Source organism: Adelges cooleyi, unplaced genomic scaffold (genome assembly GCF_023614345.1).
Source record: "Adelges cooleyi isolate 19-005CV unplaced genomic scaffold, UGA_ACOO_1.1 ACOO_flye_CR_arks_rails_tigmint_CR_PRNA_21, whole genome shotgun sequence".
NCBI classification, from domain to species: Eukaryota; Metazoa; Arthropoda; class Insecta; order Hemiptera; family Adelgidae; genus Adelges; species Adelges cooleyi.
Window position 1 is genome coordinate 3,931,098 of NW_026095871.1, and position 27,162 is coordinate 3,958,259.

The window sequence follows — 27,162 nt, forward strand, 5'->3', positions numbered from 1 at the left end:
TTATTGTATCAAAACCACACACACACCTGTGTCCGACGGCCGGCGAACCGAAAATCGCCCGAAGCGTTGAAATTGCAATTTGCATATTATTATTATATGTGAATTTTGATTGAGGGGAAAAAATGCATATAAATGTGCCAATTACTTTTATGCTCGTGTATTATTGTAAACCGTTTTATTGGTATGTTTTATTACTCCCGACTCGGATGGAGCAGTCACAGCATATAAAAACCATTAGTATATCGCAGCGCACACGGATCTGCGAGTAAACCGTAATGTACAATTTATATATATATATTTATGGGCTTAAGCTAATGTTATAATGTGTTTGTTAACGAAGGGGTCACCTATGGACAATGTAGCCGAGACGTGCATTTATATATTATATGTATATAATCTTAGTGGCCGTTGATTCCCGTGTATTGTGGGGTAACGGCGGACGACCCTCGAAAGTCCGTTCGGCACAGAGAATATTTTCCCATGATGGTCCCAATTGTATGTCCCTGCGCAACAGCTCATACCTACACACAAGTAAACGTCTAAAGGCGAGTACGGCCGCAGTGTCCCTGCAGAAAATCAGCTGGACAAAGGTCTCGGCCCCCCTTTGCAGGACACGGCCCTTTGTCCGTCGGTCGTCGCACTACACGCATACTAATAATATTTCATATATCAAAATATATAACAAACGCGCACAGTCGGACCCCAAGTCGGATCTTCACCACCGGCTATTCCTACACCCAGTTAATCCCATTGTCTATACACAACAACGGACAACAGAGACAGTAATGAGCAGACACCCGTGTATTAATATATATCTCATGTAAAATGCGACGACGGTTTTTTTGTTTCGTTTCGACGGCGAAAAAATTCGTTAAGAAAACTGTTTTTTTTTATTTTTTTTATCGTATCCGTAAGAAATATTAAGTTGGTTTTATATTTTCCCGCAGCTCCCAACATCATGGACTATGAGGTTATAAACCTGGCCGGACATTTCCACGAGCGTTCGATATCATTATAACAATATGTAATTAAAAAAAAAAAGTAATAATGACGAGTAAAATGTTCTAAAAATAAATATTTAATGACGAAGACCTTAACGCGCGTTGCCGTGTATACTCCTCTTAATATTCAAATAACAATTGTTAAAAAAAAATAATAATAATAATGAAATGTATATTATAATAAAATGCATTTTTTTTTATTCACACAGAAGACGACCGTATCATTATAAAATCTAAATAGGTAGGTGGAAACTATATAAGTAGCCGAGGGAAAATTATAGCCGGACGACGAAAAATAATACTAACGCTTGTACGATGAACCACAAGGCAAGAGGTTAAATTTTAATAAAACGAAAACGTTGAAAAATAATCCAACATACCATAAATTGGTGCATATTAGGTATTGTAGAGCAAATTACCGTTGATTTTGACCATACTAATGTTTGGGTAAAATTGTCTTTAATAGAGACGGGAAAAAACCTATGACACCTCATGGAAATAGATAACGCAACGGTAATCTAAACTATTATTGCTGTGTCACACGTTATGAGATACACATTTCGGGCATATTATTATTTGGTTGTTCCAAAAATCATAAACAAGATCGAATCGCTTGTAAAAGATTATTTTTACACAGCCCGACAAGCGTTCCAAGCCCGGAGATTTTTCCTTCACTACAGTCATACTATGTACATGATCTAATCTACTATCTAATATTTTATTCCACGAGAAAACATTTATCGAAAATCATATTATTTTTGCGTATAACTCGTTTGCGAAAAAAAAAATGACCGGTTCTGTAGAAATTATTGGATTATTTTTTTAAAGTTGAAACTCAAAAATGATTAAGAGAATAAATTAGTTACTTAAATAAACCTACAGACATGGCATTTTAAATAAAAAGTGATATAAAATGCAAAACAAATAATTAGCCAAAAACATGTTTTCACGTTGAAATAAAAACTGTACTAGCGTCAAATAAGGTAAACAAAAAATTAAATATATAAATTATGATCACATATAACATGTATGGTGACGGGCCAAAAAATGATATCTCTGAAATTGAGCAATATCGATATTTAAAATATAAAAAAAAAATTCAATTTTTAAGTTATCGCTATTATGACCTGTTACACACAGAAAAAATACATAGTTGGGCCAAACAAATTTTTAGTCAAATCAACTATACACTTAGTTCGGCCAACCAAATTTTTAGTCAAAGCAACTATACATTTAATTCGGCCAACTAGTAATGTATTGTGTCTCTATATCAATAATAATTTTAGTTGAACCAGTTATGTTTTTTTTTGTACCATAGAGATATTTACAAGCTACCCTCCTACGTGTAGTATATAATATATTTTTTAAACTTTAAATTCTATAACTATCGTTTACCTTTGACGGGATAAATAATTCCTTTTGCGGCAAACAGCACAAAATTCAAAATAATTTCCGTCCCGATATCGAACAGACGAAATAAATGTTCAACAAAATAAAAAACCGCACAATTCGCGATAAAGTTTTTTTTCACAAAACAATAATACCGCAAAAAAATGTTATTCCGATAAAAACGTAACAATTATCTCAACGGGGCGAACGTGAGTTTTCCAAAAAAAATAAAAAAAATCACAAACCGATCACGATTGATTCAAACAAAACTCGGACCGTCGACGGCGAAAAAACGTGCGTGTCTGTCAATCGTCGCGCGCGCACTCGGGTGTCCCAGCAACAAGTGTGCCCGATGCCAGCCGGTAGTACACACGGTTGTGTGTAAGTACAGTGTGTGACGACTCGAGCGCCCGCGTTTTACAAACGACGGAGGGAAAAAAAATTATGATAATAATAATAATAAATAAAAAAACACAAAAATAAAACCACTGTCGAACAACACACTACTAACGTCGGTATCCGACGGCGATGGTCGTGTGTGTGTGTGTGTGTGTATGTCGTTATGGTCGACTGGTGGTGTGTATGTATGTATATGTGTGTATAAGATGTTCGGGTGGCGTCGACTGCGACGGTGGCAAAGCGATACTGACCGGCGGCGGGGCCCCGTCCACTGAATAATCCCTCTAAAAAAAAAAATAGGCTGCGCAGCAACAGCGTTATTATTACTATTACTATTATGTATATATATATTTTTCCCCTCTGCGTATAAGTTTTCGTCTTGTCCGCGGGCGCGCGCGCACATTCTTTCAGGTGGTTCCTTCCCCACCAGCGACGCCGGCCTAGGATTCACCCCTTCGTTGAACGCCCAAGGTTCCCCAGAGGGAGGGGTCTCGGGCACCGCGTTCTCCATCTCCCGTTGGTCACCGGTTGCCCTCCCCGCCCGGCCGACCGAAACGAAAATCAGGTTTATTTTTTATTATCGCTTATTTTAATTTAATTTTTTTTTTACATTATTTTTTATTACAGATTTTTATTCGCGCGCCACCTCCGCCGCGTGTACCCACTCGGCGGTCATCTCGTAGTACGCGATATCTCCTGCCCAATACGCACCGTGAAAAACCACTATAATACAATATTATTATACTACTGCTACTACTAATACTATACTACTGCTGCTGCCCACTATACCTGTTGGCTACAAGTACTGCTAGTCTACAACTGCTTGCCGTCGCATCATGATTATGATATTATACACACACCTGACCAGCCGATATTACAATATCTAGTTTGGTTCCCCATCACCGGAATCGATGATATACCAGTGCATTGTCAAACGTGTTAACAACACCGACATACGGCTAGTGTTGTTGAAACCGGACATCCGTTGTTGTTGCCATAGATTTACTTCCGTCGATACCCTTTTCTCTTTAATGTATTTAACATTTGAATTGATACACTCGTACGGCTAAAGTTAAAACACCGTGCCGGCTCCATTGATAGCATTCGTACGGCGACCATACTATAGTACCTGGCGACTTGTCAATAATCGCTGGTATTTATTACAGGTGGTAAAGAAACGTGCCCCCGAACTCATAGTACATAGTTGTTAGTCTATCGAAATCAAAAAATCACTAAAGGAAAGAACATTGTGTGATAAGGGGTGGTTGTTAAAGATGGACACATAATTTCGACACGGTCTCACGACAAGTGTGTCCGACTTCTGTTTCACACAACCCTGAACCTTCCTGCAAATTTAGCGAAACCCGAAATTGTTGGGCGTCAATTATACCTAAATAATTAAGAAAAACCACATAACGTATTGATATTAATGTACACACATTAGGCGGGCAGCTTGTTAAAAATTATGATGCGCATCCGTAACACGAATTTTAGATAATTTATATAACATGGTACCTTGGCTGTACGCGCACAGTAACAAATATAATTATTGTAATCGTGTGACGCGTTTCTCGGTTTAGAGCAAATTATAATTTGATCATGACACGACGTCTCAGAGGTATGGCATTAAACGTAATAATATAATATAATACCGTGTTTCTAATTGGACCGAGTGCAGTACTACGGCGATCACACGCGGTGCAGCAATTAAATTTTAATCCAAAAAAAAAAACGTCACGTTATAATGTACCTGACTTGTACAGACCGTATATCTTTGTATTTTAATGTAAATTTTCGACGGCATGCGGTGGCGGTACGTGTCACTGGCCGGCGGTCCGCGTGAAATCCATTTAAACCGCTTAACCACCCGGACACCTTGCTCGGCGAGATCAGTAGGGAAATTGTCTCGTTTCCACAGGGATTACACGCGAATGACATATTTTCCCCACTTTACAACATCCGGAATCGTTTTGTTACATAACAAAATAATAATAATTGGTATTCCGACGGGTTCATCGCTCCGCGGTCAAATGACTAACGACCGCAATAAATTTAGCATAGAACATAATAATATATTATATGTGACGACCGCCGGGCAGGCGGGTTCACAATTATTATTGTACAAACAAATCGAACAAAATATAAAATCAATTAACATGGGTAGTTGACAATATTTAAAGGGGTACAAAAGTGGCTGGTAAATGAATATAGAATTGCAATGTACTTAAAACGTCGCTAGTGGATATAATATTGTGGTCGGTCAACAAATACCTGGCATGGAAATTGTTAACGGAGAAGAACGGCCGACCAATATTTGGATTGGATAATTTTACTATCACTCTTGCGCGGACGAACAAAACAGCTGCACCGTGTCCACGTCGGAAATGCGATTGTTTTGGTCAAAAAACGAAAAAGAGTCTCCCAAGCCCATTATTATAAATTGATCTCGCGGTCGTTGTTAACGTCGGATGTGTATGTAGACATAGATGTCCGCCAAATAACGGGAACCCGTAAGTGGCCGTTCTCATGGCGTTTTCCGCCGCCCGGCGGAAACAATGACCGGGATTATAATATTATAATATTGTACATATTAAGTTCTCGGATTTCTTACACACCAAATGTAGGTATTACAGTCCACGCAGTTTTATCCGTTGTCGGTTTTATCGAGCGTAAAACGTTTAGGACGGAAAAGCCTATATACACTGCGCTGCTTGTATTATAAAAAAACGTACAACGCGTACGGTAGCAAACTAAATTACACGCGAAACCGCAACAGTTCCGGTAGGAGTTTAGCTGTTGTACATGCGACTTGAGCTAAAACCATCATACATGTCTACATATGATGCCATCCAGCCATGGTATAGGACGGGAAAGAAAGACATTGTTCGGGTAGTTTGTTGTTTAACGAATCACACGTTGGACATACAATAATATAATGGAATTACGACTGGACAATCGTGTTGAGTTTATAACGAGTATGACTAATAAAATGAACGACGCCTAATAGTATTAAATCGATTTAGCGTATAGCCAATTTATCTTAATTAGAATTAGCGACGAAATTGACATGTTAAACGAGTGAGTGGCGCGAGCAGTGCTCTGTTACGTTTTCGAAGGTTTTGTTTTTGTATTTAAAAAAAAAATAATAACCCAAGGAGTTTCTAAAAACAAAAAAACAAAACCGCTTGTGTTTTTGGCGCGCGTCCGGACGGCGGCCAACGTGTAGTAATAGTTGCCTGCACGCGTCGCCTTAAGCCGGTATTACTACAATGATACATACAAATAATAATAATAATAATAATAATAATATGTACCTATTGCGCTATTTATTTATCATGTGTACATCGAGCTGCAAACGGCGGTATCGCCGTGACACAAAGGCGGTAGCAGCGGTTTAAGTAAAACACAAATACACGATACGAGTAAATAAAAGTAGTCGTCGGTGTGATAAAAAAAAAGAAAAAAGGGAAAAAAACACAACCCGTTTCCTTTACAGACGTTAGCGGGCACTCACGCGCAAACCGTCTGCCGCCCGCCTTGGCCGAGATGTATGCTCGGGTAAATCGTGCCTTGTACATACGCCTATTATGCTATCGGGTTGACAAATAAAAAAAAAAAAAAAAGAGTACAAATCCAATCAATACACGGTCGGCCGTATCGCGCACATATTTTGTTTTTTAAGTAAACTCACATGGGCTTACACGAAAAAGCAATTACGCAACAGCCGACCGGGTACACATACAATATAACTCTGCGGCGCTCGTCACGTCCATTAATCACGGATAAGTGTTGTTACTTTTTTTACCTTTCAAAATTCGATTTCCGGTCAACGTCGGTTTTCTGTTTTATTATTATTTTCGAAAAATGTCAACCGATAAAAAAAACAACAACAACAACAAACGTTAATTGTTTGAACCGTCGTCGTCGTAGCGCGCGTCCTTCTTGTCTCTCTTGTAGCGAGCTTACAGTCTTGGTCTTTAAGCGCAATATGCACTTACTCGGCCCATGCATTATTCATAATATTACACAGATGCGTTACCTATATTCGATTTGACGGTCGTTCCGGTCGACCGAGGGTAGGTACATAGTCAAGTTTACCAGAAATGAGAAACTTGTAGTGTGCCAAAAAAAAAAAAAAAGAAAACAACGTACCGTTTTTGTTTTTACACCGGTTACACAATGACAGAGAGCAAAGCGGTTAACAACGCTTAAGTCGGCGCAAGGCCTTGTCGATTCGCATATACAACTGTACATGATGAAACACATCACACACACACACGTTCAACTCATCTCGCGTGTGAATAAATTAATTATTCTACAAAAATAATAAAGTTTAATAACAATAACGCCGGTAGTAAACATTTGAATAATTAACTCTATAAATTTGGGGTTGTATATGCGACTTACGTGGCCAAACAACACACGCCGTTGCCCAATATATTTTATTATTTTTTTTTTTTTAATGTTTGCTAAGTTTCCAGAAGACAACAATATATTATTATGCGCCTCGTCTGCAGTTGCTGCGCGGTGACAGTCGAAGGACCCCGACCGTAAATCGGTATTCATACATATTATATTATATTGGTAATAATAATACAATAAAATCGTTACAGGCCCCGTATAGTATTGCGCCACATAATGGACTGTAAAATGTAGAGTCCGTTTGTTTTTTTTTCTATTTAATTAAGAAAAAACGCAACGTGAGCCGCAAATATAGCCTCGACTCTATACGAATTTCTTGTCGGGGACAGACGAAAATTTATCCTCGGAAGAGATAGATTCCTAAATAGTGTACAAAAGGCTAATAATTTATGGCTAACAATATTTTGCGCTTAATGGCCCAATAATAATAACATTGGAAATATATGGAAATACAAGATGACGTCACGGTGAGCGCTTTGGAAACAAAATAAAATATTGTATTTAGTGTGTGTAAATATGTTTCATCTATGGTCTGGTCGCTACATAACATATTTTGGTTTCGCATCCGAACATTGGAGAGAGTTTAAGAAAGTCCACCCTTTCAACCAAAATCGAGACAAATTACTTAGACGAATCGAGTAAATAATAAAAATGTAATTTTGATCCATAATAACTTGTTTAAAAATGACCAATAAAAATTCAAGAGTTTTATGTTTTTATTTATTCCTGCACACAGTTGTAATTTGATTCTAAACCGTTAAGTATAATAATAGTTTTTTCCTGAAAGTGATTTAATTATTAGTGTAAATCGGCGGTGGCTGTATTTTACTCTGATCTCACCCTAACGTCCTGTTTTTTCGGTATCCTATAATAATATTATTTTAAGTTTGAGACATCGGTGATAGGACCACTATCCGCCAACACGGTAAAACCATTAACCCTTTTTCTATATACACGGTCAATAAATACGATACGGGAGTATTATAATACACCGGTTGGTGACACCGGTAAACGTCACACAGCCTAGGCCCTAGGCGGACATGAAAACGTGTACTCTACTATAATTAATTGTGTAACATTGTCATTAATTTTTTATGAGAAAATGTGATTTTCACGTGAAAATTTCAGAGGAAAACAAGTGCTAAAATGATAACCTAACGTCACAAACAGGTCGAACCGGATTCGATTGGCAAACATGAAAAATACTCACCCCGTTTGTGACGTAAAAAGTTGTCTCTTAAACTGAAATTTGTAGCATTAATAATAATGATTCTTATTGCCCTTAAAAAAAACTTTTATGGCTAAACCGGATTTACATTTTCTACTCGTCCCGTATATTATTAATTTTTGTTTAAACGTCACACAGCAACGACGGTAAACACAATAATCATATTTTAATACAATATACAATCATAAATCATTTTCCGCCGCGACACATTGATAGCATGCATTATATTATTATTATTAGTTTTGGCTACTTGTTTATGATACGATTATGACGATTTTGTTTTTAACTAATTTCTAATGAATAATTTATTCATTAAAAATCTTCTTCCGCGTATCGGCTGTACTGTACCAGTTTCGCGGGGCGGGCGGTGGAAAATGGTGGTGACCGATTACTTTAAACGAGCAAGAAATTAACAACACACACATTTTCCAACGTGCGTATACAATGTTTTGAACACACAAGACAACAAGTCAAGTCTGAGGCGATTTCAATTAATAGTTCGCCTTGATCTGTCGTTGGTTTTCGACGCGCGAAAACATAATATTATAATCCACGTTCAACAATAAAATTGTTAATTATTGATCGATTGCAAAATTGTATAAACCTTGCCAAAATTATTAATACCACGATGCGATGGTCGCCGTTTGCTCTCGGGGTCTACGGGTAAGACACTGGCAATGACCGTGTTATTATATTGTAGTGTAGCCGATATCATAATTATTCCGTCTGGACGGCTTATGAGCAAAAACCTCGAAATTATAATACTTCAAAAAAACGGTCGCAAATCTCGTTAAACATAGAAGAAAAAAAATACTAAATTTAAATTTAGAGGAGAACTAGAAAATTCATATGAAGCAAAAACCTTACCGAGTCTGGTGTAGAATATACATATTACAACATATCGTTATAACACCTATACTATATTACATAAGTGTTTCTGGACCGTTTCATCGGTACTATTTGTATGCTAACGTTTTTACCTGGAACAGACAACAACAAAAAAAAAAATTAGATATTTTACTACACACATATAATTTATACATATTTAAATATTACACACTACTGCAGGTTTGAACTCAAATGCCGAGAGCATTGCACTCCTGGATGTACAACGAGATGTTCTTGTATCCGGCGCGAAGGACCATAACACTCAAATCATGTAATATAATATACCGTTCTAAAGGATTACATTCGATTGTACAGATACATTTTATATTATGTAAATCTTTATGAGCATGGCGATGCACCCTATGCCAACGTTGGCTTTACTAAAATCGTTTGATTCTAATTGTTATCTCTATCTCCATAAATATAATTCATTTAAAGTATGTGCTCAAAACGCGCGGACCTTCTACACAGCCGCTTAGAGGTTTTACATGTTATTATGTACTTTATTTATTGCTAAACGCGCTGTAGTAAATTATAACGTATATAAGTACATTATTATAACGCTAGAAAGTCGACTATAAAGTAATGGTTTTATTATATTAAGTACGGAGTACTTATATTATTTTGTCCTAACCGTGTAAGCACATTAAGGACGGTTGCCGGTAGTATATCCAACCGGCAGAGTACTTTAAGTATTGAGTGTCCTATTGACTTTAGCCCTAACCGCCTTTCGGTCAACACTAATATTGGGTGCTATATTATACAATATATAATTGTCAGAGGTCTTCTCTCTTCGAAAGTTGATTATACATAAATCCTATGATTAAAAATATTCACTTTTGATTATTAACGGTTCAAAGGGTTTTGTTGGTGGAAAAGACAGAGCACATCGGCATATGCGACTTCGGTTTTGAGATCAGAATTCCCATCGAGTGATGCAAGCGGTATCATGGAGAATTCTAACGGCAAGGCGGGGAAAAAATACATATAAAAAAACCGTCCGCTGAAGATAATAATACATAATGTAATATAAAACGGTCGTGCGGTGTTTGCAGAAAATCTTATATAGGTACGCCGTTCGATCACTACAATATTATATGCTCAGCGCATGTGTCATTGTCATTTGCGGTTCATCAATCATCCTGTTTACGAATATAATATTTTTTCTTCGAGTCCCCGAGTCCTTTGAAAATTCCTCTAGCTATTATTTATTCATTAAACACTCTTTTTACCCTATTCAAATATAGATTCATACATGCACACATACGTACACGGTAGGAATGTACCTATATTCTATATAAGTATTTTTTCTTTTAGTAGCGTCCTGAACAAACATACTCCAAACCCGGAGGAACCCTTTCGTAATTTTTTACCATGACTAAGCCATATAAGTACCATCAGTCGTAAACAATGGACCGCAGCAGCCGCGCCAAATGCTCGTGAAAAGTCAAGTCTTCTATATACATTAGGCAGGCACTCGGCGTTACCCGGTGTTTTAAATATGTACCGCCTATACTTACCTGCCTAATAGAAATTTAAATATATCTGCTGAACGGTCATACCAGTCATTTTTCTACCCACCGACTCGGATATTATACTCTATAGTTTACTATAGTGATGAGTCTATTACATATTACTCTTTGCTATCATAATTTATAATCTATAAAAATAAAGTACTCGCTAAACGGTCGATAACCAGACTAGGCGAAAATCATTTTGCGGTTCAACGACAAACGTTTGCGGTTGTTTTATTGTTAACATGCCATCAGTGTTGGCTTGTCGATTAGTGACGATTATGAGGCTGTGAAGTCAATTATAGAGTACATATCATGTGTTACAAATTTGATACTCGACGTTTTAACGCGAAACTCGTTTTGCAAAAACACACCAAGCATAATGTAATATTTTTCGGGGATTAAGAATCGCTGTAATGAGTGTAGGACCAAAGAACATATTTAAAACACCTTTTGTCCTCCTGTTATAATCGACTTTATGCGCGCTGCACACTGTGGCGGTGATGCGTGCACGGTCGAAGGAATAACATTGATAGAAATACGAATAATACAATAAAAAAGGGGCGAACTAAGGTGCACGAAGCAAAGAGAAGAAGCCAATGAATAAATTATACACACACAAGACTGAGGGGTTCCTCTTGCTGAGGTATGGGATCCCGTTGCCGTTTCACCGTCTTCGCCCACATCAATAGATCTCAGCCCAGTGCACATGCACACACACACACACACATCACCATGACTATGATGAAATATGATTATGTAACCCGACAAAATATGTTTGGAGGGTTATATATATTATACGAGTACTCAGAGAGGGTGTACACACAACGGGTCGCCGCGGGATATCGACCATATGATCGAATGCGGCGCAGGTTAAATCATAATTAGACACTTAGTTTTTGTATACGCTGATTATTATTATTTTTTTTTATATTTACAAAATTATCTCACACCAAACGATAAGTTGGAGCATATTCCTCGGTTGTAGACTTAATTTCGCCAAGCAGAGGCGCCAGTAGCAAAAGAAATCAATTATGACATATTTTGATTACCTATTCGATTGTTGACATAAATATTTTCAATACAATTAATTGAAAACTAAAGCAAAGATACCCGTGTACTCAGGTTTAGCGCCTCCGGGCTCTGTCGCAGAGACACAACCCGACTACGATGATCGAGACGCGACGCAATAAATCTGGATTTCTAAGGTAAACGTCGGCGCGGTTCTTGTGTAACAACAAGTAGCGTTTGTGTCGCTTTTTTATTATTATTATTAATAAGCAGTAGGTCGGAGGATGCATTTTTTTTTTTAGCGATTGTCGCGTGCAAATTTATGTAGTCGTGTCGCCGCCAAGATCCCACTACACGATTACACATGCCTACATTATTATATTATGCTGGGCGCAGGCAAAAACCGGCTCGGGGCGCACTTGTACGGGTACGCCGAATCGTCTGGGCTTTATTTTTTTTTTTTGCTCCTCAGAGATTTATAGGGTGCGATATTTGCGGACAGAAAAAAACGACCGTGCGAGGTCATCCGACGGCCGACGCTAGGCCGTCGATTGGCTGCGTTCGGAAACAAGGTCTTAATTCTCAACAGACTTACCTATAAGATGTGCTACGGAAAGCGAAAATGGACCTCTTGTCGGCAAAGTCGATTTTGAGAAAAACGTTTCAAAACACATTTGCGCAAACTCCAATAAATTTGTCTCCAATTGTTCAAAAATCAATCGAGATTAAAAAACTAACACTAACTCAATTTTTGAAAATGCCAACAAAAGGTTCATTTTTAATTTCAGCATCGCAAGTGTAGCTAATAACGAATACTATACAATTGCCAGTGTACATCAGTGAATCGGGTACGTCCGTCATCGTACCGGTTACTCGAGTCTGTATAGGGTGTTGCCTACGTCGACCCCTTAAACAACATATGCAATCAAATTATATTTCATTCGAGCCAAGTTGAAGAATATCTTGTTTTTGGGTTTTGAGGATTTTATTTTTATCGTTTTAAATAATACAAATATTGTTGTTTTTCAAACAGCTATTTTGAGAGTTGATAGCTCAAGTAGGTCGTCTAAAACATAATTGCGATATTATTGGTTAGTTTATATTGTTCACAAAGTGTATGATTTATAGTGTTAAAATATTTCCTCTAGGAATTTTAAAATGTTTAAAAAGACTAACGGTCAATCGATTTAATCTGATAGATGTTATTAAAGATATTTGTATGGATTTTGTGTTTGTGAAATGACGGCAGCCGTTATGCTGTGATAGCTGATGATGTCTAATGACGGCTCGTGAAAGAATCTCGGTGCTAAAGGATAAATGCTTATACGATCCAATTTAAATGTCTAATTAATTGCTCTCTAAGGTACACATATACAGGCACTTTTGTCAATTTAAACGCGTCCCGACTTCTGAGCCTGAGAAACTAATTTTTTTTTTTTTAAATAAAAAGTCGGACAAACCATTTATTTGGAATATGGCGGCATCGATCGCGTGTACCCATACTTTTAAATCGTCTGGGTACAGACTCGAGATTAGCATAATATTATAATATCCTCTGCGATCTGCTACGTTCGGTCTCGAATCGGACATAATAATATAATGACCGTACCTACTCGTTAAGGTTGAAAAAAAAAATGTATAAATTATTTCAATAGATAACGAAAAACAGCAATAATTGGAATAAAGCCGTTAATTATTGTGCAAATGTCATTAATTTTGGATGATGCTTAAAATAATAACTGAGAAAAATATAATAAGTGTGTATACATGACAAGCATACGATAGACAAAAATCCAAAGACATCTCCTGGCCACGATGTGATCAAACGGGTTTTATATTATGAATATCAAAATTTATCGATATGCTTAATTTGTGGAAATATGCCAGTTCTTTTTTATACATATATATTATTTAGCATAATAAAATAATTTATTAAAAATGATTTCATCTCTAACGACGCGACCGTATAGACGCTTTTATATTATATTATTCGAATCCAGTTTTTTTTTTATTATTACGTTATACGGTATTAAAATCTATTTATTTTTTACCTAATCTTAATTATGTAACTTAATTTAATTTGTAAGCAATTGTGTTACCGAAAAATTAAACAACCGGGCCACTGTATCGAAAAATAAACCTATTTCGATGGAACATTATTATATAGATATGTGTACATTTTTTTATATAACATATAAGCCAGCATGGTGTATAATATACCTATAATAATAATATTATTATCACTACAAGCATTTCATGCGAGAGGAGTATTTTTAAGCGGACGAGCATAATGTTGATTTCACTAATTTTCATAATGATTGTATAATAATTTAGTCAGTAAAAAAAAAATCGATCGTCGTCGGTTAGTATATCTGTGTATATTGTATATTTTTTAATATTAGGTACTGTATAATTATATTACAATTTGGTAGCGCGTAATATGAGTACTAAATATATAATATAAGGAAATGTATACCTAAACTTTGACTGAACAGTAAAACGATTTATAAGGTTATGATTTTTAAATCAAAATGAATGTTATGTGTTGTTTATCAGGTAAAACAAATATTCACTGTGTAAAATAAAATATAACTACACAAAAAGTACCTATTAAATGTGAAAAAATAATCACGTTATGTTAATGCACTTAAATTCAAGAAAAGTTTCCTCCTAGAGCCGGAAATTTATACAAACAATCGTGAACAATGAAAAGTTCACGAGGCTTACAGTAAATCAAATGGTTTAATGTTGAAACACACAAGACCTCCCTACTGAACAATTTGAAACTAATTGCGCTACTTGGTTGATAATTTTTGATATTATATTTTAAAAATCAATAGGGCATTGCTTCTAATTTGTGGCCCCCTCCGGTTGTAGCTAACTCCACGTGCACCAGGCACCGGTTTACCAATAATAATATAACCGTGCGGTGACCGCCAGCTTACCCACGTGTGGTCGCCCGGCAAGTGATAGGGACGTATTTGTGCACGTTCAGGATCAAGGGCGATTTTGGCGGGTCGATCGCCTTTGCCGAAATACTGTGATCGACTTCGGTGTATTGAACTTGACGTATAATAACAACAAACTCATGCACGCGTAGCTGTGTCCGAACGTTTTATAACTCATGCCAATAACGATATACAACTGCGGTTTACATGATTGGCACTTGGCAGTCGATTAATATGAAGGCGACAAGTTTTCGGCACCTCAAAAAGACCGTGACGTCAAGCAGTAGATATTCTGGCCAACGCATAAATTATCGACGACCGTGTAGTGCGTAACACTTGGCAATGTAAATTACTCGCGAATGCGTTTTAATCGTTGAAAATCGATAAATTTTAGAGAAACGGACACGGTCGCCATTGATTTCAGATTTACGAGCTTCGACGTTTTTGGTAAATTTGCGTTTTTACTTTTCGTGAAAAAAAAAGAATAAAATGATGCACATATTGGGTTTGAAAAAATATACAGGTATACAACAAAACGGCATGGTATTATAATGATGCACGAGCATTTACATAAATATACAATAATTAACCGATTAACGTGCACGTCGTCTCCTCCTTGCCGCTTCTTAATGACAAATCCCTTCCAGTCCGTTTTGACCGGAAATCAATAAATTACATTCTATCCGATGTACCCGTTAACCGATATAGGTACTGCACAATGGAACTCGCAACGGCGGTCAATGGTCCAAGCAAACCGGCTCGGTGATTTGTCTCATCAAATGTATTCTCAATTACATAATAACTATTGGAAATAAGCACTTTGCCCGGTGTACGGAAACGTATTGTAAAAAAAAAAAAGAACCTTGGCCTATCCTATCTTGAACTATGTAGCTAGATAGTACCAGCTAAAAGCAATCGTCCGATGAGTTAAGACATCAGATTGAATGGTAAAAAATAACTAAGACGTTAATTTTCGTTTTCGTGACACAGATATACAATATATTTAAGCAATGCAATTTAATGTAATATATAGAGTCCACTAAATTCCGCAAGTCGAAGTGGCCCTCGATATAGAGCCTCGCGTGTATAATATAGGAACGTCTTATTCGTTAATTTATTATCAATGTTTATTAACTTATTTACATGTAAATTGAAATAAAAAACAGTCCGCGCCATTTTTGTTATCGAGAATCCGTCTTGGTAGCATATTATGATGTGTTCTGTACAACTGAGACCTCGAGATTTTACCACATAATAAAATAAACAGTAAAATGTAAAAACACTCTTGATTAATAATTGATGTTTTATAAGAAGCAGAAAAATTAAGTATGTAAAAATATTCTAAAACATGATGATTCATACTAATACATGTTGATGATGTTTGCAGTAGACAAAAACACCGTCCACAGCGAAGTATCCGTTCTGATTATATGATTTTTGTACTGCGAATCACAACGATAACACTGCATTAATGCACTAGTGGTCGTTATGGCAAGACCCATTCATCCAATTTGTATACCGCCCAAGTAGCCGGCTAGCCCGGTGCACCGACACCGAAGTGGACGTAATTAATGGTAAACAATGATCTTGACAAAGACAATTGAAACAATCGTTATCGGTTACGTCTACTTAAATATATTATATTCAACGTAATAATAATAAACTAATAATATTAAAAATATGGTGTGATTTAAGGCTTCGGCCGACCGCGGTATTTACAATGTTTTGAATTTCAAACGTATTCACACCGTTCTCACGTGTATTGTATACGTATTATATTATAATTTATGATTGTTGAACAGTAATAATAATAAAAATAATAATGATAATGATAATATAAAATACTGACGCTCGGACGTGTAGTTACCGCCCATCCAAATGTACATGTAGTAGATAATATTATCCCAACGAAGCGTCGCGCACAGTCGGTCCCCGTCTCAAGATAGTGTGCCGTTTGTGTATGTATAATGTATATGTATATAATATCTTTCTGTTATTAAACTATACGTTATTATAATGATTATCATGCGCAGTTCGGGAGACGATCGGTCCCCGGCAACACGGAATATAATAATAATTATTACAAGACACCGTCGAGCACACAAGAGTAATACACAGCATATAAGTATATACATACATTGTGTATGTGTGGAAGAAACGAATAAGACAGGCGTACATATACATATGACCCGGTGAAAGTAATTATTATGATCAAATGCCCGTGCGTGACTGTATAAAAAGTTTTTAAACTGTTTGGTTTTTTCCATCCTATATCCCACCCTATTACACCCATTATTACAATACGTCTGCATACGAGATGTGTGGATTTAGTTAGTCCTGCAGAAAATGTGTGTACGCGATAATACACTTGCAGCATATGTTTTATATCTATATAAAGCTGTGCGATTAGCAACCACTTTGTCAAACCGACATGACAATATTTTATGCATTATAAAAAACTATAGCGTTCCGCATCATCGACCGTGTACAATAACGGATGTGGATCTGCTGCTTTTACCCATCCAAAGCTATTTATCCAAATCGGTTCTTCGACAAATCTGTCTGTGACACATTATTATTGTGACGAACAGTATATTATAGCGTACATACCGAAAAAGGAAGTGAAAATCGAGGTACAGTGAAACGCGAACAGAATCTCCGAGAAGTGACTTAAACGCGCGACAGTACAATAAACTAATACTATATATAAATATATAAGGTATACGTTATATACATACACATGTTTATCTGTGATTCAAACAAAAATAATCTAATGTAATTATCACATGCAACTGAATAACGAATCTGATATGCAGCGTACACGCCATGTTCAATCAGCCTCATTTTGTATAATATACAATTTACAATATATCTAATTGTAGGCGAAATATAAAGTGATCTACAAAAGTATATAATGAGAAGTCTGGCTAAATTATTGAGATTGGCATTTTTAGTCCAAGAGTATATTAAATATTAAGTCACCTATAATATTTTTGAACAAGATTTGTAAATTGTACACACCAAGATTGACTGTCTATATTGAACCAGCCAGGAAATCGTTATGACAGACAATTAGGCTACTGTATAGATTATGATATTATTATTATTAAAGTATATTATAATAATAATAATGTTTAAGTATTATACATACAGTTTGTAATATATACTGGTTTTCAAACGTGCAAATGCGGCGCAACGATGTTGACCGCGTGAGTAAACCGCCGACATAATTAATTTTGAGTACAACGGATTTCAATCATGGTAAACTAAAGGTACCTGCAGCGGTTAACCCTTTATATGATATTGTAACACATTTTTATAATATATTTATAGCGGTAATTGGTTTGGATCAGAAGGAACACAACAGAGTTCCCGTCCGGTTTATAAGAGGCGAAGGAGAGGAACGGAGTTTACAAAAAAACAATGTAAGAGTATATATTATGCACGTCCTCTGACTGAACCCGAAGGCAATTAATAGGATTTTTCCCCCTGAAGGTTACGCATGTTATAATAACGATATAATGATAAATTTTTCCTCCCTTGGCACCACTCGCCTCCGCCGACAGCATCATATACATGATACCTACATATATATACCATATTATATGTGTGTAATATTTTGTTTTAATACATAGAGGCGGATCGGACACGATATTACAACAACAGAAAATGTAGATAAAGTAATAATAATAAAAAAATAAAATGTTAATTAAAATTCACGCTACTTTTGTAATATAAGCGGTGGACGTTTTCACGACGATACCTGCGGTCACGTTTTGTAATTATAAGCTGCAGCACACAACCTGGCAAGGCGCTAGATAACAAATCGCCGCCGTTTAACCGTCAATTTTGAATGCTGTCTGAAGTGAAAAAAAAAAACTCTTTCTCGTCATTTGCGCGGATTTCTTACTCGAATAGTCGATGAGGTTAAAACGAATAAGGTTTGGAAATATTCAGACTTCGACCAACATTGAAAACAACGTCACTTGCACAAGAGCATACATTTTAGCATCTGCCATTAAAAGTTTTTAAGTTTTTCTATTTTTTTTAAGGGTCTATTTAAAGGCCTACCACACGCCAAGAACATCATTAACCCCCTAATAGTTATATTGTACGATTATACTGAAGGCAGCTAAGCAAAAATATTTTATTTTATATAGTGTAAAGTGTACTATTTCCGCGGATGATGTCATCGTCATGTTTAATGATAATAATTATTATTGTTACGGTTGTGTACATAAGTGTTCGTATACACGCTATCCGGTGGCCGTGTTTCGCGGTCGACTCGCGCGCGCACATCCATTAGTGATTCAATGTTGTTAAGGTAAAAAAAAAAAATTATATAAAAACAAAACAATACACATAAATCACTTTGTGATCCACCGAAAAGTTAATGTACAACTAAAAAGCGTTATGAGAGAGACAAGCGAGTCCAGATGTACAGACAAATGAAAACGATTACCACTTACGACCAATTGTGTCGTTTATGTTTAAGATTCATTGTAGCTTTCAATGGATTTAACCACGTGTTGATGATTTTTGATAATAATTAATTCCTACATTATTATATTTTATTACAGTTGTATCGTGTACAGTATGAACAACGGGTTACGGTAGTATACACAAGGTGCTGAGCTTGAACGCTCTCAATTGTAGGAACGATTATAAACATTATAAACTGTAACAATAAATAATATTAATGCTATGGTTAACGTTTATATTTAATTATCCAATAAAGTTATCATCATCTCTATGTGTAATATGTGTATACGTGCAGTAAGTATCCGCTGCTGCTGCGGTACACAAAAAACGCGAATGGTAGTCAACATATTGTATACATAAAAAAAATACCTATTTTATTTATGGTTGCAAAACATACATTACAATATTAGTTGAGGTTGGATACATTTTTATTATTATTATATTTGCACGTCATAAGTCTGGTGAGAAATTGCGCTCTTGAAACTCGCATAAATAAACTCAAACAGTCGGGGTTAAGGTTTTAAAATAATAATAATACAAACCATGTGGTAATAATAATTATTATAAAATATTATTATTTAAAACACACCTTTCCATTAAACACACACGCTTGTAAGCGTATAATATTATACCTGATTTTGATTATTCGCAACAAATTTCATGCATCAACTTTTTTTATATTGATAAGTTATATACTTAAAAAGGTTCAAATGTTAATAAATTTAATTTAATAGCAATAAATTTCGTTTTTTTCCGTGTCGCAATAAAAAGACAAATCCGAATTATGATTTTATTTTTGTCGTATAATATTAATTATTGAATTAACACTTCCGGGATAGGGTTTAGTTTAAAAAAAATGATTTATTATAAAAACGTTTACTTTATAAAAATAATGTGCTTATTGCATAGAAAGGAGGTCGTACGGCCCTGACATGCAACCATTGATATAAAATAAAAATTATGCCATTTTTTTTTCATACTTCGCTCGTATATCAAGTTTTTTGTATTTTTTTTTTTTTAACTCGAATACCATTTTTTTTCCAAAATGTATATACATGGTAACATTGTAAGGTTGTGGGGGGAGGGAGGGGGATAAGGTCGAAACTATTTACTGGTCCGCAAACAAGTCACTGATGCAAAACTCGTGATATTTGTAAGTGTTACTCTTGAACTGCGCAACATTCGTTTGTTACACCACGTTGCATATGAAAATTCCAAAATTTAAATACAACACAGAACACAGGTCTAACCTTTTGTCGTTAACACTTTGGCGGGTTTTGCCTAAGTCGTACACCGTAAACGTTTTTCGTGGGCTATTTTCTCCACGTCCCTTTGCTCGGTCGCCGACGACCTAACCGTAAACGGCACGGGAAGCGGAACGGATCGCGGCGGTCGCTTACAAACAAACACACAAGTGGCGAGGCCGGTTTGGTGGCACCTGTTGTTGCGAGCAGTCGTAGCCGCCGCCCTCGGGGTCAGGTCACCACACTGCGCGGGTCAGCCACCCGCGCCGGAACAAGGGCGGACGCGCGCCGGCTAGCTCCCGTCCTAGACGCGATGACATGTCGACCGACCAGAGTGTCGGCGGCAACCACTGTTGTCCTCCCGCCACCGTCGTCGTCGTCTAGTCCACACACCGCGGGCGCGCGCCAACAAGTTTACCTTCACAAGGTTCTACTCGGCCCGGCTGCGACCGTATCATAACGCACCGACACGTTTTAGTTTTATTTTTTTTCCCTCCATAACGACACGCGACCACGTCTCGCCTCAGAACAAAAATGCAGTTGCACTTGCACGCTCATGTCGCGCACGACAAAGCCACAACAACTGTCCGACATTGTAAGACCACAACAAACCCGATTTTAATTCTAACCGAAACTTTGTACGTGGACGACACCAGGGACTGCGGCGGCGATAGGAGTCAATGGCGAACACGTAATAGGTACATTTTAATGGACGGTAATAACTAACAACCGATGAGTTAAGTACCACCAGTACGGATTAGCGGAACGGTTCACGGACGCTTAATAATAATGCTCAAAAAAGTATACGTTACTTATTCACTTCCACGAGCCCGCAGTGTTGTTATGCTAACGTTAGAAATATGCTAGGCACCAACAATTAAACATTTACCTTGGTCCGCGAGCGAACCAATACTGAAGACACAAACAGTTTATACCTTTCGATTCGCACATTCTAATTATTATTTATAATTGCGTTTGTGGTCGATGATTTAAAATGTATAGCCAAGTTTGCTTGGAATCGGACCATACGACAACCCTTTTGACAGTGACGCCGCAAAAGCCGTTGGCGATCGGGTAAAACGCTGGCAGCGGAAAGTCTGCACGGTAAAAGCGTTTAAGTGTCGAGTCACCGCTGTTAATTTAAAGCGATGCACCGCCCAGAAGGCGCTAAACACGTCGTATAGACGCTGTGCACGAGACGAGTCACGTTTTTTTTATATAAAAGAAATAAATAAAAACGCCGTGGCTAATTGCGGCTTGTTTGGTTTTTTCTTTTTTTTAGAAAATTATAAAACGGTAGCACAAGATTGACCGTGGCCGACGACGAGAGGCCGTTGTGTGCATATAATATGATATAATAATAATAACAATATAATACCGCCACGGGTTGCGGTAGGACAATCCACGTCTTTTTCTTCACTGCGCCTTGTCCAAACGATAATAATGCCATATAGAGAGGTGTATGTGTATTGAAACAACGCTTTGACCACTGATGCCGCCGCCTCTGCAATAAATCGGCGTGACGACACCTCTATATGCGGCGAGTAGTACTAATACTTACTGCGGTTTACGCATAATACATAATAAAATGCATAATATAAAGGTTACTATTTTATTAACCACTACAAGCTACTGTTAACGTCTTAATCGTTACGAGTAGTACACCTTGATTGGCTTACCGTCGATACAAATATTACATATTTTATATCTATAATAATAGATACAAATGCAGAGTACGTCTGAGAAACACACAATGTTGAAGTCATTTCAGGAACAATAATTGTAATATTATATCAATATATTGTTGAATTTTAGCCAAATTGTATACAATGGCGTGTACTTTGCATCCCGTCCGGTTTAAGGGGAGGAGAAAACTATAATTTTTTTGGGACATAACTAGGTTTGGTCAAACACGTGGCCGCCCGGATACGACGCAGTTGTCGTCGTTTGTTTTGCGTATCTCGCCGGTGCAAACATTGCAGTTAGTTATTGAAGTATAAGTACATATTAGGATCGCACATTTTAAAATGTAAAATAAAAATATGAAAGAAAAAAAAAACACCTAAATAAAAATTATTTTCGATTAAGAAACAAATGGTAAGAGCTAGATTGGCAACGTTCCCGACAATGACCCATTGGAAATCGTTGCGGGGTCATAAATAAAATCCCACGCGAAACCACAAGCACACAAACCGACGATTCGCAGTATGCGTATACCACCTATGTAGGTACCCGAAAAGAGCCCCAAATAATAATTATTATTATTAACGAGAAAAAAAACTTTTTTTGTCAGGAATTTATATAATTTATTTATCGCGGCATCATCCCGCACGTAGAGAGCTCAAGGATTTTTCTATAATCTACACATATTAATAGCGGGCAATGCAGTAAAAATTAAAGAAAATGATCAAAGCCAAGGACTCGAATTTTATACTTATATAATTTCAATGATAATTTATACGCCGCGTGTACGGACAATTTTGTACGTTTATTTTTTTTTTTTATACACTTCATTTAATTATAATAAATAGGTTGAGTTGCGTTATAGGCGCGCATGTCATTAAAAACATTTGTTTTATTACCTTATCCAGTACTACTTTTCAATAGTCGTTAATTAAACATTTTACGCGGTAGCTTTTTTGATTTAATGATGCAATATAGAGTACAAAACGGGTCGGGCCAGTACGTACCTACTATTATATTATTATAGGATTTCGATTTTATTATACTTATTTCTTTTTTTAAATTTCGTTAATTAAATCTAAACGGACTCGACCGCTTTTTACTTGTAGGTACGTACTTTGGTTTTGGTCATAATAAAAATATGCCACTCGGAGTATAACGACCGCTGTTGGATGGTTTTTAAAAATTAATTGCCCCGCGTTAAAAACTTCCCGGTTTTCTTATTGTATAATACGTGTAAAGCGACGACCGCCGCCCGAGGTCGGGAAACATACGGGGTGGGGGGGGGGATAAGGGAGGGAGGGGAATTACGTCTAAAAATAAAATTGATCCTAATTAGTAATTGCCTCTGTACACGCGCAGCAGTTCGATGATCGACGTTTACTGATGCAGCTAATCACCTCAACGCCGCAGTATGTGAGCGTCCCCGCTGTCTTCAAAGTCGTCCCACGTAGCCCAAGAACCTCTTCATTAAGGTCCAACGTAGATAATATGAGATCACGTATCAGGACAGACGGCCGAGTCGCAGCCAGAGATGATGATGATAATGATGATGATGATGATGACGAGGACGACGGCAGCGGTGTATCTCTTGGAAATAATGTTAAAATGCAGCATTGGTGTGACAATCGACTTGGCGTTTTAGCACTGTACTATACAACATGAACAGCTGGGCTCGTGCACAAAGAGATGCAGCAGTCTGCCCGAAAGTTGTCAGACCCGAGAATAGGTTATACGACGGAACATTTTTTTTAATACTTGTTATTATGTACATATACACGGAAAACGTACATTTGTAGAGAACCGAATAAAATATATTATGTACGCAATACATTATACGCTGACGGTGGCGAGAATTATGTCCTGCATACGTTTTGTATATTATATTAAAGTAAAATTTATATACATAAATAACAGTGTGCGGCGGAATGATAATTTATTGATGCAGGAAAAATAATGGCGTGATTTATGGAGCCCAAGACCCACGTGTACTCCCGGTGCAGTAATACAGTACAATTAGGTATTTTAATAAATTAATCAGACGTTTGAGAAAGGGCAAAAGTCACGAATTCCAAATTTTTGGAAACCCAGTAAAATCTTTATTGGCGACCTTAAGTGGTGAAAAACACAGCTGTGAAAAACGACCAAATTTATTTCTGTGAATAATAATTACAGTTTTTACTCAAATGCATGACTTGATAAGATTGGGTTTTCCCTTTCAACAATATTTTAAGCACCTGGGTGTTAGTGGAATAAGGTTTGTGACTTGTGCCCGTATCTATATCCAGAGAATCGAAATTTCTTATAATTAGTAAAGTGCACATTTTTTTGTACAACAAGAGTTCTGCAGTCTAGTCTATTTTTTTTATCAATGAATATGCTTAAAAAAAAAAAAAAAAAAAGAGAGACAAAAATACAACACGGGGACGATGACCCCGGAGATCCAGTTACTAAAAATTCTTGGCTACTATAAAATTTAGGTGATATATAAAAAAAAAATAAAGATAAATAGTCAACCGTATGTATAGTATTATTACATTTTACGATTCGTATCTAAATTCCGTTACCGAGTCGTCGCTGTGACGAGCATTCCTTAACGACCGTCGTCCGCTGTTAACAGTCCTATATAATCATCATATAATAAATCCATATAGTTAAGTAGCTTCGATATACACTAGACACACACACGGTTAGTATATATAATTATTATTATTCGCGTTATTTGATACGGAATAGAAATCGTCGACTCGAGGAAACGGTCGTTGGAGTTTACGATATGGAAATCACTGCACACAATATGTGCGCCTCGTTTACATCATAAAACCGTTTTGCGTGTAGCAGCAGATAAAGCGATAAAAAAAATATATATAAAAGGTAATATATTATATTTTGATTCGCTTGGGTTTCTAACAAGAGTTGACCGGGGAAAAGACAGCGAAACAAGACGGCCGCCGTGTTGATAACGTTTTGCAGTTTCGGGTCACACCAAACTTATAGTAGTATGTATATATATTTTGTGAGTATACTTTGTGTACCAAACTATCGACCGCTAAAATGCATTATAATATAATATAAATATTATATTAATCAAGAGCTGCGCGTAGATGAGTATCCGTGTCGTCCCTATTGTATAAATTATTGTATAAGTGTTTGCCTAGGACAGATAATAGTAGTTGCCTGTATGTGGGCATTGCCCGGGGCTGCCGTTAGGTGAAAAAGTAGGTCCGTCAGAGATATGATTTTGCACTCACAGAACGAGAGGCGGCGTTGGTGTATATTTACCCATAACGGAGGTTTATGATTTTGTGGTAATCGTGTGCTTAGGCAGACCCCGCCATTGTCTTAAGACCCTCCAGACCCGACGGGCGATTGTCCAAACTGACCGGTAGATGAGTTCCCGCTTCCCGAATCAGCCTCCCAGAGGGCAGACACGATCCAGAGCTGAACCGCGATAAGGTCGATTACGGGTTTAGCGTGGCTACCTCTCCTTGGGCAACGATGGCGTGTAACCACTACTATTGTTATCGTTAACAAACCATAACCTCCCAATTTTTATATACACGCACCAACGAAGGCTTTGGTCATTTTTATTATATGTTAACGGCTATTGTTGTTTTAATATATTTCAGCCCTGCAGTCCTGCGTGTCCACCGTCAAATACTTCTTACGGTACATATGGTTTTTTTTTCACGGTTTAGTTCATAATTCTGCGCAGTGCAAATTGGACGTCTGAACGGACCGAAACGTCTCCAGTGGGTTGTGTAGAAAAAGATACACACTTTTGCACACTTGTACAGCGTTAAGTAGATCCATAAACGACGACGTGGACCCGATCGTAGGGGTTTTAGGTTCGGCGTGTCAATATTTGGACTGTGGTTTTAATGTTGCTCTTTGTAACCGTATACGAGGTACATGGATCGAGACGGCGACGGCAGTCAAGCGCACATAAAAAAAAAAGGGTTAGGTACGTTTTAGAAGAAAACTATAAGTGTAAAACCAAAAGTATCGATTATTGTTTTGTGGTTCTAGGATCGCGTTACCGAAAATCTCTCCCAACGTAGGTTCGGATTTCGTGGGTTTAATACGCGCGGGATCGTCATATCTAACCGCATGTTATATTGTTAGAATATCCATTGGACGTCACGCGAGTCCTTCCAAGTCAACGACCATTAATTTTTTTTTTTGCAATTATAATTAAATGTTTGCGCAATAAAACTAACGCATTAATAATTATGATGATGTGCAACAACGCGCACATAGCAAATTAACACATACAAATAGATTAAACCCTGACGATTCTTGAAAAAGCTAACTCATTTGTGGTCGGAGGCCTAGGGAACATTATCGGAGGTGCAATAATAAAATAATAACAATCACAACTCAATAATTATTTTAATGTTTTTCATAGAAAAGACAATTCAAAACGAAAACGTGTTACAATATTTTTTTATTTATATTATTGTGTGTACGATTTGATCTTAAAACATTAGTTTAAATACATTACTAAATAAATACGCCCAAAGTGAAACGTCTACACAATGACCACACTATTGTGATTTCGAAGTTTGCCCACAAAAAAAAAATAAAGCTTAAATTGGCTTATGCGTTCATCGAGAGGACGTCGTTATGGCCTTAATTGTAAATAAACAAACAAAATTAGGACAACAAATAGCGGTAAATTAACTTTTTCTATATTATAAGTATCCTGTATCGCATCAATCGGACGTTGCGGGGGAGAAACTTAACGTTTTACATATTATGCATGGTATTATTGTTGTTGTATAAAGGCTGTTGCTCCGTGTGTATGATGTACCCTGCGGATATGCAGAGAAAGTGAACATTACTTTAGATCTCGAGCACTGTCGTCGGCGGCGGACAGCTCATAATATCATAAACTAAATCGGTAAAAAAATATAATAACATTATATATCTGCGATTACCGTTTTCGTATGC

General features: G+C 36.9%; 1 protein-coding gene across 6 annotated transcripts in view; it reads right to left on the reverse strand.

Annotated features, from left to right (window-relative positions):
- Positions 1–27,162, reverse strand: part of LOC126834528 (protein grainyhead-like) — a 90,022-nt gene that overhangs the window by 44,872 nt on the left and 17,988 nt on the right. The window contains exon 1 of one of the 6 annotated variants that reach the window (XM_050566518.1): positions 2,397–3,008. The exons of the other annotated variants lie outside the window; for them this stretch is intronic. The gene's annotated coding sequence lies outside the window, so the exon portion shown is untranslated. Of the gene's footprint in view, positions 1–2,396; positions 3,009–27,162 lie in introns of those variants that run through there. 6 annotated transcript variants of the gene reach the window in all.